The following is a 12419-nucleotide window of genomic DNA, read 5'->3' as shown; positions in this document are numbered from 1 at the left end:
AGAAACCATAAGGAAGCTGCCCTGATATTCACAGAAAGCTTCATTATCTCCTTAAATATGCCAAGTTAAATCTATCTTAAAAAGCTAGCGGTATCAGCTCACCTCAGAGGTATTATCTCTTAGCTGGTTCTCCTGTTTCAAGAAGACTCTGAAAATGCCTATGTTCTATAGAAAAGACTTTTAGCCTTTTAGTACCTCTAATTGCCAAACTCTGATATAATGAAATGATCAGCTAAGGCTCTGGGCTGAAAGTGTATTTTAAACTGTACTTGAAAAATTTTAATGCATAAATTGCATTAAATAAATGCATAATGCATAAATAATTAAGGATTTATGCTTTGTGTTGGTTTATTTTTCAATTCAAGAAACAATTCCTGATGCATAGTGATCATCCATAGCAGCATGCATCTCACTGGGCCATTGCATAACAAAGATCAAAGAAATGATCTTGTCTTTATTTTAGTTAGTAAAGTTTAGTGCTTTGACTGTGTCGTGGTTCCGCTTGAGTGGGCAGCCAAGCTCCACCACAGCCGCTCTCTCACTCCCCCTCCTCAAAGAGGAATGGGGAGAAAATATGTGAAAAGGGCTCAAGGGCTGAGATAAGGACGAGAAAATCACACAATAATTATTGTAACTGGCAAAACAGACTCAGCATAAGAAGATAGTAAGCTTTATTGCTCATTACTAACAAGCTAAAGAAGTGAGAAACAAAGGAAAGAAACCAAAAGCACCTTCCCCCCCATCCACCCTCTTCCACCTCCTCCCCCCGAGCGGCGCAGGGGAACGGGGGGATGGGGGTTATGGTCAGTCTACAGCACTTCTTCTCTGCCGCTCCTTCTCGGTCACTCTCGTCCCCTGTGCTGTGGGGTCCCACCCACGGGATACAGTCCTTGATGAACTGATCCAGCGTGGGCTTCCCACAGGCAGCAGCTCTTCCAGAACTGCTCCAGATATGGGTCCGTACTATGGGGTCCATCCCTCAGGAGAAAACTGCTCCAACCTGGCTCCCCTACGGGCAGCAGCTCCTGCCAGGTCACCTGCTCCTGCGTGGGCTCCTCTCCACGGGCTACAGGTCCGGCCTGGAATCTGCTCTGGCAGGGGTCTTCCACAGGCGGCAGCCTCCGTTGGTGCAGGTCCACCTGCTCCACCGTGGTCTCCTCCACAGGCTGCAGAGTGGAACCCTGCTCCACCGTGGTACTCCATGGGCTGCAGGGGGACATCCTGCTTCACCATGGTCCTCACCACAGGCCGCAGGGGACTTCTGCTCTGGCACCTGGAGCACCTCTCCCCCTCCTTCTACACTGACCTTGGTGCCTGCAAGGCCGTTTCTCACTGCTCTCTCCCTCCCAGCTGCTGTGTGGCGCAGTGGTTTTTTTCCTGTCTTAAATATGCTCTCACAGAGGCGCAAAACAACATCGCTTATTGGCTCAGCTCTGGAAAACAATGGGGCCCTTCCCAAACATGGGGCAGCTTCTAGATCTTTCTCACAGAAACCACCCCTATGGCCCCCTGCTACCAAAACCTTGCCACGTAAACCCACTACAGACTGCAGTCCATAACAGCCCTCTTGACACACCATCTATTCTGCTTGTTAATGTTCACTTGCTTCCAAGCTATTGTCCTGTAAAGGTTGATTGCTGGCAACTCCTTTTCTCTTAGACTTTTCAACTTGTGGCTGAAAGTCATCAAAGGCAAATAGATGATTCCAAGGATTCAGGTATCTGTTGAGTTTTTGTTAGAACACTGCAAGCTTCCTGCTCTGGATAATCTGATGAGGAGCACATTTGCTATAGGCCAAAAAAATAAGAGATAAAGCTTTTCTGGTGTATTTATCATTTTAAAATGTTTTCTGACTGCAAGTGTTCCTGTCTGTCAACATTTCTTGAGGTCAGTTGCTGGAATAGAGGGTCAGCTGGGACAAGAACATACTGGGGAAACAAGGAATCAAAGCTGTGTAAAAGAAAACAAGGTTTTCCTATAGCACTTCACAAAGTGCTGTTAAGTCTCTTCTGCTGCTTGGTTGGCTTTACAAGCTCCACTAGGTGCAAAAAAAGATAAGTAACCTTTGTGTTTAAGAGAGATCTCTATTTTCAGGGACTTTTTATAGTGGCATGTGGTTTAGGGTTTTTTAAGGCAACAGTGGCAGAGAATCTTAAATCATAGCAGAGCTTTGTTATTACACAGTGCTGAGTTCTGTGCTTCTGGGTAGCTTCTCTTAATTGTGCTTATTAAAATGTGTTTTAGAGTTGCATGTTACGCACAGTGATTTACAGTTATAGATCTTGTTTCTGCTCACAAATAAGAAACCTTGCCTCCTTCCTATAGCTGCCTGGCCCAGTAAATATCTGAAACAGGTATGACATCCCAGTAAGTCATTTAGTTCATTCCCTAAAGGCTGTTACCAGATGTGCTCTCAGACTATCTGTTTTAGGTGTTCTCTAAGACCTATTGTCCTAGTATCACTGTGATTCTTTACTAAACTAAATCTACATGAGGAGAACCCAAGGACTTTCTTTCTAGTCAGTCTTTTAGATGTTCTGCCTCAGGCCAAACCCAAACTGCAGTCAATGAAGTCTGAACCATATTGGATTTGAACCTTGTCTTCTACCTTTTTCTTTTGCATGCTCCCATGGCTCCATTAAAAGTTCACCTCCTCCTTGTTGTTATTGAAAGAACTCAAAATAGAAGCCAGCCTTCATAAATGTGGCACTTTAAGTGTCATAAACATCAATCTTAGAGACTTGTCTCCAGGTGAAGTGAAAACCAAGCACTTTTCTTATTTGCTATGGCAAACCAGGAGCAGTTTATAAGAGGAATAATTTCAGATCTCTATTCAAAAGTTCTATCCAAATTACAAGTTCAGAATTCAGTTTAAAGGTTTCGTTTTCCTGTATAATTTATTCCTTTAGTATGTACAAATATTGCAATTAAACTCTCTGGTGATTTCTTTTTCCCTTTCTTTTTCTTTTTCTTTTTCTTTTTCTTTTTCTTTTTCTTTTTCTTTTTCTTTTTCTTTTTCTTTTTCTTTTTCTTTTTCTTTTTCTTTTTCTTTTTCTTTCTTTTTCTTTTTCCCTTTCTTTTTCTTTTTCTTTTTCTTTTTCTTTTTCTTTTTCTTTTTCTTTTTCTTTTTCTTTTTCTTTTTCTTTTTCTTTTTCTTTTTCTTTCTTTTTCTTTTTCTTTTTCTTTTTCTTTTTCTTTTTCTTTTTCTTTTTCTTTTTCTTTTTCTTTTTCTTTTTCTTTTTCTTTTTCTTTTCCCTGTATGGAGTGAATTTTGCTTTGATTTTTCTTAACTATTCAGAACCCCAACAGAAGTTTAATACCAATATTTTATTGAAATTATCTGTTCTCTAGGACTTGTTGTAGAAGCCCTGTACATGTTTTTATTTAAATATTCTCCAGGCTCAATTTCTATAAGCAACGTTTGCCTGGTGCATATTATATTTTTACCAGTACAGGAGGAGAATTACATGTCCAGTTGCCCCTTCCCATGCCTATGTTTCTCAAATGTTAAGCAAGTTAAGAAATGCTAAACAAGTTAAGTTGCAGGTGTTACTCTTTCTTTGGTTTTAGAGATGTGTTTCTTGTCTCTGAGGTGTTTACTTGCAATTGTATTTACTGCTCATGGCCATGCATGTACACGGTCATTGCAGACCACTTCAAACCACTCTTTTTCCCAATGTAGATTTGGGGAGGTAAAGCTCAGGAAGACAAAACACAACTTAGAGTCGCAGGCCAGTGCAGAGGTACAGGAGCAAACTCTGAGGAAATTGCTAGATCTGTACTGTACAATACAGCAGCACAGGCTCAGGTGCAAGTAGAAAGACTGAAATGTTGCATGTTTCAGAGGCACCTGGTTTAGCAGTAACTCTAGGATTTCTGCAGGATGTTGCATCACTAAATATAGACATGCTGAATTTGATTTCTCTAAGGTTATACAGAAACAATTCCACATCTTGTGATAACAATAATCATGAGACCATCCTTCCTCCTGTTTTTCATCTCTCCTGGGAATACAGATTGGGAGGACCGAGAATGTCTGACTAAATACTCTGAAAGATTCACAAGCTCCTAACTGGGAGGGAAGCAAAGATACCCAGTGCTACCCAATAGATCAGAGACAGGTGGAAGAAAACATCACCCACCACTGCCATAACCATTAGACTATACTGTTTCAAAAATACATGATTATTATTTTGTCTGTTTCTAGTTTTTAAACAATCTGTTCTTAGTGGCAGAAAGAATGTAAATTCCTGACTTATTTTCAAATATCCACATTCTTCAGTTATAGCAAATGTCTTGAAATATTTTACCTAAATTAAAACTTGCCTATAAATATTCAATGAGTTCTGCTGAACAGAATAGATGTGCTCATTTATCCTTCTGGCAGGGATTTTGGAGGGTCAGGAACCATTATGCTTACTTGGGGCTTGCTCCAGAAATTGCACATCTCAGTCAGTATCAAGCTTTCCTATTGCTCTGGGGCCCACCTAATCTTGATGCAAAATTATGTGTAAATCCTATAACAAATTCACTATTTTTTTCATCCCATTCACTATGCTGAAGAGATTACTTTCTTCTTTAGATTTCCTCTCACGTATCTGAACTTGGTTTCATGTCTCCCTTCCACAGTCTCTGTTCTTTTTGTCTTTGCTCATAGGCTGTGTTTCCTATGCTTGTTTTAGCATCTCTTCTCTGATAGGACTGGCCAAGGTCTGCAGGAAAGCTGTTGCCAAAAATCCAGGACCTAGAATTCCTAATTTCCTACTTGCTGCATATTGGACTCTCCTGGCTGGCTAAACAAATATAAATATACCATATCAGAGTGAATGTAATAATACTTAATAATGCTAGTTACAAATTATATACATTGTCAGTGAACATTGGAATTTGCTAGGATTGTGAACATGGAAGAACAAATTATTGTTTGGTAAAGGATTCAGCACAGCTGTAACTAAAAAGAACTGAAGCTTTGGGGAGTTCTTTTACCTTGTATTTCACAGAATCATAGAATGGTTTGAGTTGGAAGGGAACATTAAGATCCTCTAGTATTTATCTTACAGTATTTATAGAGTCAGACCTGAAAATCTGCATAAGAACCGTTAACAGCGTATGTTATGTCAGAAATAAGAGAGACTGAAAAAGGACCAAGCCAGTTTTATCTCTGGCCAAACATGGAAAAAAGAGGTGGATGGGCAATCTTTCCAGAATACAACATAAAATGAAATAAACAGGTTACAGCCATTTTTACATTCAACTCCTTCTTTAGCTGCGATCATGATTTAGCTCCAACATTTTTCCTGGATATCTCCATAAATACTGTTTTCCAGGGTAAAAATAGTTTTAACTAGGATTAGTGCCATTGCTAACATGATTTCTGACCACTGTATTCTATCTCACTTCATACAGCACAACACTTTCAAGCATACAGACACCTAGGCTGGCAAAATCATATTCCCTAAGATGATCAGTTTTTGCAAGTACTTTTCCTGAGTATGAACTATAACAGAGCAAATATCTTCCCTGATATTGGAAAGACCTTACATATTTGTGATCAATTCAGATTTTATAAGAGCTTGCTAAATTCCGTATTTGCACAGTTAGCCTGAATTTGCTTAAATGTAATGAACAATGAATATCAATTAAGTGATTACTAATGAAAACCTAACCTAGCCTAAGCACAATTAATTTCTGTTGAAATCTGATTCCTTAAAATTTAAGTAAATTGACTTGGTTCTGTTTTAATTGAAAGTGGTTTTTTTGTTTGTTTGTTTTGTGTTTTTGTTGTTTTTTTTTTTTTTTTAAATTAAATATTTTAACAAGACATATCAGTTTTATAAAACAGGGTGTCCAATTGCAAAAGCTTCCACTTTAATTTGCAGATGTATACATCTTGAAAAGTTAATGCACCATATATAATGAGAAAATTCTTCAAAGTGATTTAAAAGCATATATAACTACTTGTATCCAAAGACCCTGTCTTAAAAGGGACTGATCCTAGTATCCAGGTTATACTCTGCAAGAGAAAAGACTTGCTCCTCCAAGTTTCTAAGGAATAATATCATCTGATCTCCTTACCAAGACACATTTAAATGAGAGCATTTTCCCTAAGTGTTCACTAAGAGCACTGCCAAGAGAAAGCACCAACAGCAGAGGACCACCAGATTCAGTGTCCATGGATCTGCAATATTAGTCCTACAAATCCGTTTCAAGACATGTTGATGATTGGAGCCGCTCTTCCTGTTGCTTAGCATGTTCTATCTGGATGGTCCTTGAGAGTTCAGAGTATGTGAAATAAGTGGCATCATGTACCAAAATGTCTGAGACTTGGGGATATTTCTTAGATCGGAACTAAGTTTTGAAGTGTTTTTGCCATACTAAGCTCAGGGAAGAAGTTTGCCCTGGAAAGCTGTATTTCCTCTCAAGCCATTTTAAGACAAACAAAGGAAATAAGGTGTTACAGGAGTTACCATTCACTTCTAGTAACTTGCCAGTTCCAGCATTTCAGCTGAATATGTAAGATGCGACTCAAATCCCTCAAGGGCTTGTACCAGCAGGCTGGATAACTATCCTAATCTCATAGGTCTAAAGTCATCCTTTCTGTCTGTCTCTGGGGGTGTTCAACTCTATCAGGTCAGTGAAATGTGGACAGACCTCTGCCTGCAGAGATGAGGCTGAGGAAGCTGCTTTGCCCTAACAGCAAAATTAGGACAAATCAGAATGGCAGACAGTTAGCGAAGTCCTCCAGGCTCCCACATCCCTAATATTTTGTGATAACTGTTAGGCTGACTACAGGCTAGTTGTAGATCTACCACTTTCATCTTCCAACTTAAGAGTATGTGTTGTAAGCAAATTAAATCTGTGAATTTTGGTCACTAGCAGTAGCCAGCATTTCAGCAATGAGCAGCAATTCAGTGGTACCTGTTTCAGTGTGTTCATTTTGTGCTTGAATTTAACTGATTGCTTCACTTTGGAAGGAGTTCTGAAAATCAATGCAATAAATAAATACCAGTATTAAGTTCTATACTTGTTTGTTATGAAATCCATCGTTTTAAATGAAAATTTCAATATGCTCACATACTACAAAATAGGATCATTGTAAATTTTAACCCAACATTCACATACTGCAGGGTACACTCATAAAATCTGTAGAGGTTATTGGATTTTTTTACTTGTAGATTTCTTTAATATTGATTTAAAAGCTGTTACCCAGAAGGCTTGCTGATACTAAGCCTTTTTTTTTTTTTTTTTTTTGCAGTGAGGAAAACCAGTCAGGACTCTAAGTTTTCAGACACTGATAATATGCATAATTTTGTGCAGCCTTTTAATAATGCAGCAAAAGGATATGTAAATCTGCCAATTTCATTTACAGAGTCGAAATCTGCTTCAATAATTTTTGTGAGATAAAGAGATAAACTATATGTATTCATTTGCATCAAAAGTTCATTGACAGCCTGCTCTTAAGAACAGTTCTGGTGCTTTCTTTATTCTAATGTACAAGTTTGAAATTTTATTTTCTAATAGAAAAAGAACAAGCAAGTGAAAATGGGCTCTTACAAAATGGAGCCTTCCCCTACCAGGCAGCCTGCAGTGGGGTCTAGCTAGAGTCTCTCTTCTCCAAAAGCCTAGAGAAAATATTTTCTTCACCAGACATTATCTATGTATTTCTTTTCCCACATCTGTCAGCCAGTTTGGAAGTAACAGTCAACACTATATGTTGGGAATTATAATGTATGATCTCAAAAAAAGCAATCTAACTGAGTTTTATTAATGAAATTGGAACACACACACACACACACAAAAATAACTGAGATACAATGAATACTGATGATGATACAATGAATACTGAGATGAGGCTACCACAATGCAGCAAGATAGTCCTTGAGAAATCTGATTCTTTCCAGGTGATCCCCTCAAAAGTATACACTCATGAAGCAGTGGTAGTATATAAGTTTTAAACTGTGACAAGGATATCTGGCACAAAAAGGCTCACAAACATTTTGCTAATATCCAGGTTAATTGTCATCTACCGTTAGCATTTAAAAGATCTACTTTTAGCAGTAAAAAGAATGAAGTATCAGTTGTTTTCTTAGTTGAGACACTGAGTTTGGGACACTATGTTTTGTTTTTCTTTGCTATAAGAAATTGATTCAACCTATGTTTTACAGAGGAAAAGTTCAAGTGCTGTAGCTTTGCTTGCCTAGAGATTAACCAGCAAACATACCAATAAGAGACTTTTAGCCATTTTTCTTGAATTGAGCTAGTTATCCAGGGCACAATTATACCACAATTCTCATAACTAACGACACCTGCTTTGCAAACTAGTTGAAAGAGTACTTCTATAACTGGTCTGTTCAGCATGGCCCTGGGATTTCAGCACAGCAGCAGCTCAGAGAGACAAAGGACAGTGCCAAATCACCAGTGCCACTCCTGCAAAAGAGGACTAAGTCCAGGGTCCCCACTCAGCTGAATACCAAAGGGCAGGCAGTGCTTGCTTACTTTCTCAGCACAGATAAAACTGAAGTAAATGTGCATGTTTCACAAGAAAGACAAACCTTCGGGGCTGTAAGAATGCTTGATTTAGCCTCGCACTTTTTTCTTATTACAACCAAAGCTGAGAACTCTTCATTAAATCTGATTCTTTGGGTTTTTTTTGTTTGTTTGTTTGTTTGTTTCTACAGTAGAAATATACATATTTCTATTTTATTAGGAATAATAAAATTATTTCTACTGTTATAAAGCAGCTACAAGCCGCCTGTACATATTAATACCAGATGATTAACAAAGGCCAGGCCACCTATCATTGCTGAGTTTTTGTTCCACAATATTTTGTTTTCTTCAGATGCTACAGTAGTACAATTTGCTTAACATAGGTAGCCAGTCAGAGAATCCCAAATGTCATTGGTATTTATCTTCTGAACACACAGCTGGACATTCAGTGTGTGCTAGAAGAAGCTCTGGCTGTGTTCTTTGTCTGGGGAAGATTCCTGAAACTGACATTTTTAGAAATTTCCCTCTTAAAATAAGAGAAACTATGAGGAAAAAGAAAAAATAAGCAGTAGGTTTCAATGCATTTATAGGTACTTCCATTTTCAGTCTTAAAAAAGGCATGCCAAGGACAAGAGGAACTGGAAAATTTAAGGGGAAGCCAGGATGTTTTGCTGGCTAGGTCTACTGCTGAAACTACATAAAATATTTAAAAGTACTGTAAGAGGTCTAGAGTAAAGTACCTCTAATGGTGCTGTTTAAGTTATGAATTTATTATGAAGACTTAACACCTGGCAAATCTAAAAAAAAAAAAAAAAAAAAAAAAAAAAAAAAAAGTAAGATGAGTAATTTCTGGGTCTTGACAAACGGCAAATAGAAATAAAACATTTTTTCCTTATTCTAGTTCAGACTGAAACCTTTAATTCCCATCCGATTAAACCTGGTTGGTAGAACAACAGGAGTGTTGGGAAAAAAGAGAAAAAAATGGCAGTGAGTTATGTGGTCTTGGTCCTGTAGCTTATATAAAATGTTCAAATTAAGCTGAATACTGAAAGCTGAGGCAGTGAGACAAACATGAAAATATAAGATAGCTCCTGTCTGAGTTTCATAGCAAATTATCTAATTAACTAACTTAATTTCTCATAGTCAGGATCTTAATTGTGAAGCCTTCAAAGCTCCAGTACCCTCTGAATATTGAGAGAACTTCATCACATTACTGTAGCAGTTTAAATGATTGGTTTTGTGTGTCTCACCAGAAGTTACCACTTCTTCAGAAAAATACAGTGGGAACATCCACCATAGCCTTGGCCTTGCCAGTGCCTGACCAAGTGTCTTAGGTTAACCTTAACACAAATGGAGCTGGACCAAGTTGGCCAGATCTGAGCTGGAGTCACGGAAATGTGTGCATCATCTGCTGAACGCTGTGTGGGTATTATCTGTCAGCAAAATGCCATGAGTGGACTGCTGGGAATACTACCTGCCTAAACTGACCAAAAAAAAAATTATCCAGAGCTCATGTCATTCCCTTTTCTACTTCTTAATATTTGTTTCAGGGTTACCTAACCCTAAATGTTTGACTATTGCCATAGCATCTCAGCTTGTAGGAAGCGGCTAACTTCCCCAGACGCCGTAAAATAAAAAGCTTCTGGGAAAACATGACAGATCAGCACATGGATTTTCTTTTTAGTCTTCTACCTCCCTATACTGGCAATTCACACAAGACCCTTCAACTGATTTCACAGAAGGATAGTATTTGCACAAATATGCCTACTATTCTCCATATAAGCCTCCTATTATATGCACATTTTAAAGGAATATTGCCTGCAGGTGTTATCCAGGAATTGAAAATGCACCAATTTGGGCTTTATTTAAGCAATAATGACTGATGGAGAGGGTGTTCCTTTCCAGTTAAGTGTTCCAAGACTTAGGTTTTGTCGTAATTAACTGCTGTGAAAGTCCTCCCTATCAGTCATCACTGCCTAAGTATTAGATGGGGTGGAGGGGGGGAAGGTTTATCATTAATCATTAGAAAATGCCAGACAACTGCTGTTTTGCTGTTATGGAACATGTAAGCATAAAGAAAAAAATTACCAACAGTTACTTTTTAAGGTATTATACGTTGGCCTACAAGTTTTCTTAGTTATAAGTTATTTATGTATAGCATTTAGAAATCAGCATGGTAACTTATAAGAAAATAGGACTATACCGATTTTGTAATTTTCTGTACAATGGCTGTTGCACTTGTTTGCTTTCAGCATGCTCTCAAGTGAAAAAACAGCAGCATTTTCTAGGGACAGGTGTGCATCAACTCTCAGACTGGAAAGAACTCAAGCCATCAGCCACAGCTACAGTAAGGAGGCTGTTGTGAGCTTGCAGCAGGATGCTCGTTTGGTGTTTGTCTGCTACGTGCTTCATTGCAATCTATATGAAGTACAATAAATATGAAATATAGCAGTAATTATGCATTACTAATATACATTTCACATTTATATAAATATCTATATCTTTATATAACATATAAATGAGAATTACATAGATTAATGTTGTGTAAATATGCTAAAAAATATATAACCTATGACATAAACAAAACATGACAAAATGTCTTTTATTTCCACACAGGAGAAAAGGAAGCTCAGTTCATGGTTGTCTGTGTTGGTCCTTTAGCTCCAGCTATCACAGTAACAGTGCATGGACTCTCTCTCTTCTGTATAGGGAATGTTATTACACTGCTGTATTAAGATGAAGCTTGACTTCTACAGCCCTAAACTGCTCTGTAGAGGTACTCCTGTATATCAACACATGGATGTAGTCCTGCCCTCAAATATTTTGGTCCTACCATGAAACCAATGTGGGCCATTGCAACTTATGCCAAGTTACAGCAGCCCTAAGAACTTCTACACTCAGAAGTGAGTGTCCCTTCAGCTGGGATCAAAAGGGACTTTGGTAACACATATTATTTACATTTGCCTGTCTCAGGAATGGGTGAAACTGAACCCTGTCTTTCCACCAGAGCACAGACATGAGATGAGTACTGTGTCAAGACGCTCAGTTTCTGCTTGCCACATATTAGAGAGCTACACACTGGCTCTAATGCTTTCATATTAGGAGCCAATAGTCACGCAAAAGCTTTTTTCCATCTTACCAAGAGTGATTCATGCCACTGTTTTCCCTTTTCTAACAGCAGTATTCAGTACCAAGTAGTCTTCAAAGCAATATACTCCAGAATGAAAAACCAGCTAGTACAGTTTAGCATGGATGCTTTAAATTTTACTAGCTTTACATGCTGGTGCACATATGGACTGAAATTCTAACCTTTGTTAGTTACTACACTGTGATCAAGACTTCACCCGTTATATCTTAAAATGTAAAATATCACCATACATGGTGGATGCAAAACCCTGCATCTGTGCTGTACCTTTGGCAGGTATGCTATATAACAACAGCAAGATAATTTCTTACATGGCTTATTTTCTTGAAATGTGTAATTTCAATGGAATTATGTGTATTGATGATACCCAGGTATATTGTAGCTGTTTCTAGATATATTGCCAAATCTGTCTAGTTTAAATCCTAAGATTTCAGAACAAGAGATCTAATAAGGCTTATTGAAGAATACAATGGCACAGCAGGCTGCCCAGGGGCAAGGAAGAACTAACAAAGCCACAATATTGATATTTTAGCCCAGAAACAAAGCACACTTAGTAATTTGATGCAGACATATTCCCCTCTGCAACAAGGTTGGTGTGCTTGCCTATTATACACCATTTGTACATAGCATATTGCATAGCTCCCTCTTGAGAAAATCAACCAGGTTGTGTGCATACTGTGTAACACCCACAAAGATTGTGCCATGGCTGGAAGAACCACCCTAGCAAAGAGATGAGAACGGGAGAATAATTCAGCAGACAGACAGCCCATATCAAGTAACGGAAAAG

General features: G+C 38.2%; 1 protein-coding gene across 1 annotated transcript in view; it reads right to left on the bottom strand.

Moving 5' to 3' along the window:
• The window catches only part of LOC311443880 (uncharacterized protein), a gene marked incomplete at its 3' end in the record, with an annotated part of 82863 nt that overhangs the window by 43834 nt on the left and 26610 nt on the right, over positions 1-12419 (bottom strand). The gene's annotated exons all lie outside the window — the stretch shown is intronic.

The sequence above is a fragment of the Aythya ferina genome (assembly GCF_964211825.1).
Source record: "Aythya ferina genome assembly, chromosome: 13".
NCBI classification, from domain to species: Eukaryota; Metazoa; Chordata; class Aves; order Anseriformes; family Anatidae; genus Aythya; species Aythya ferina.
Note: the sequence above shows the minus strand (reverse complement) of the source record. Positions and strands in the feature narration are given on the sequence as shown.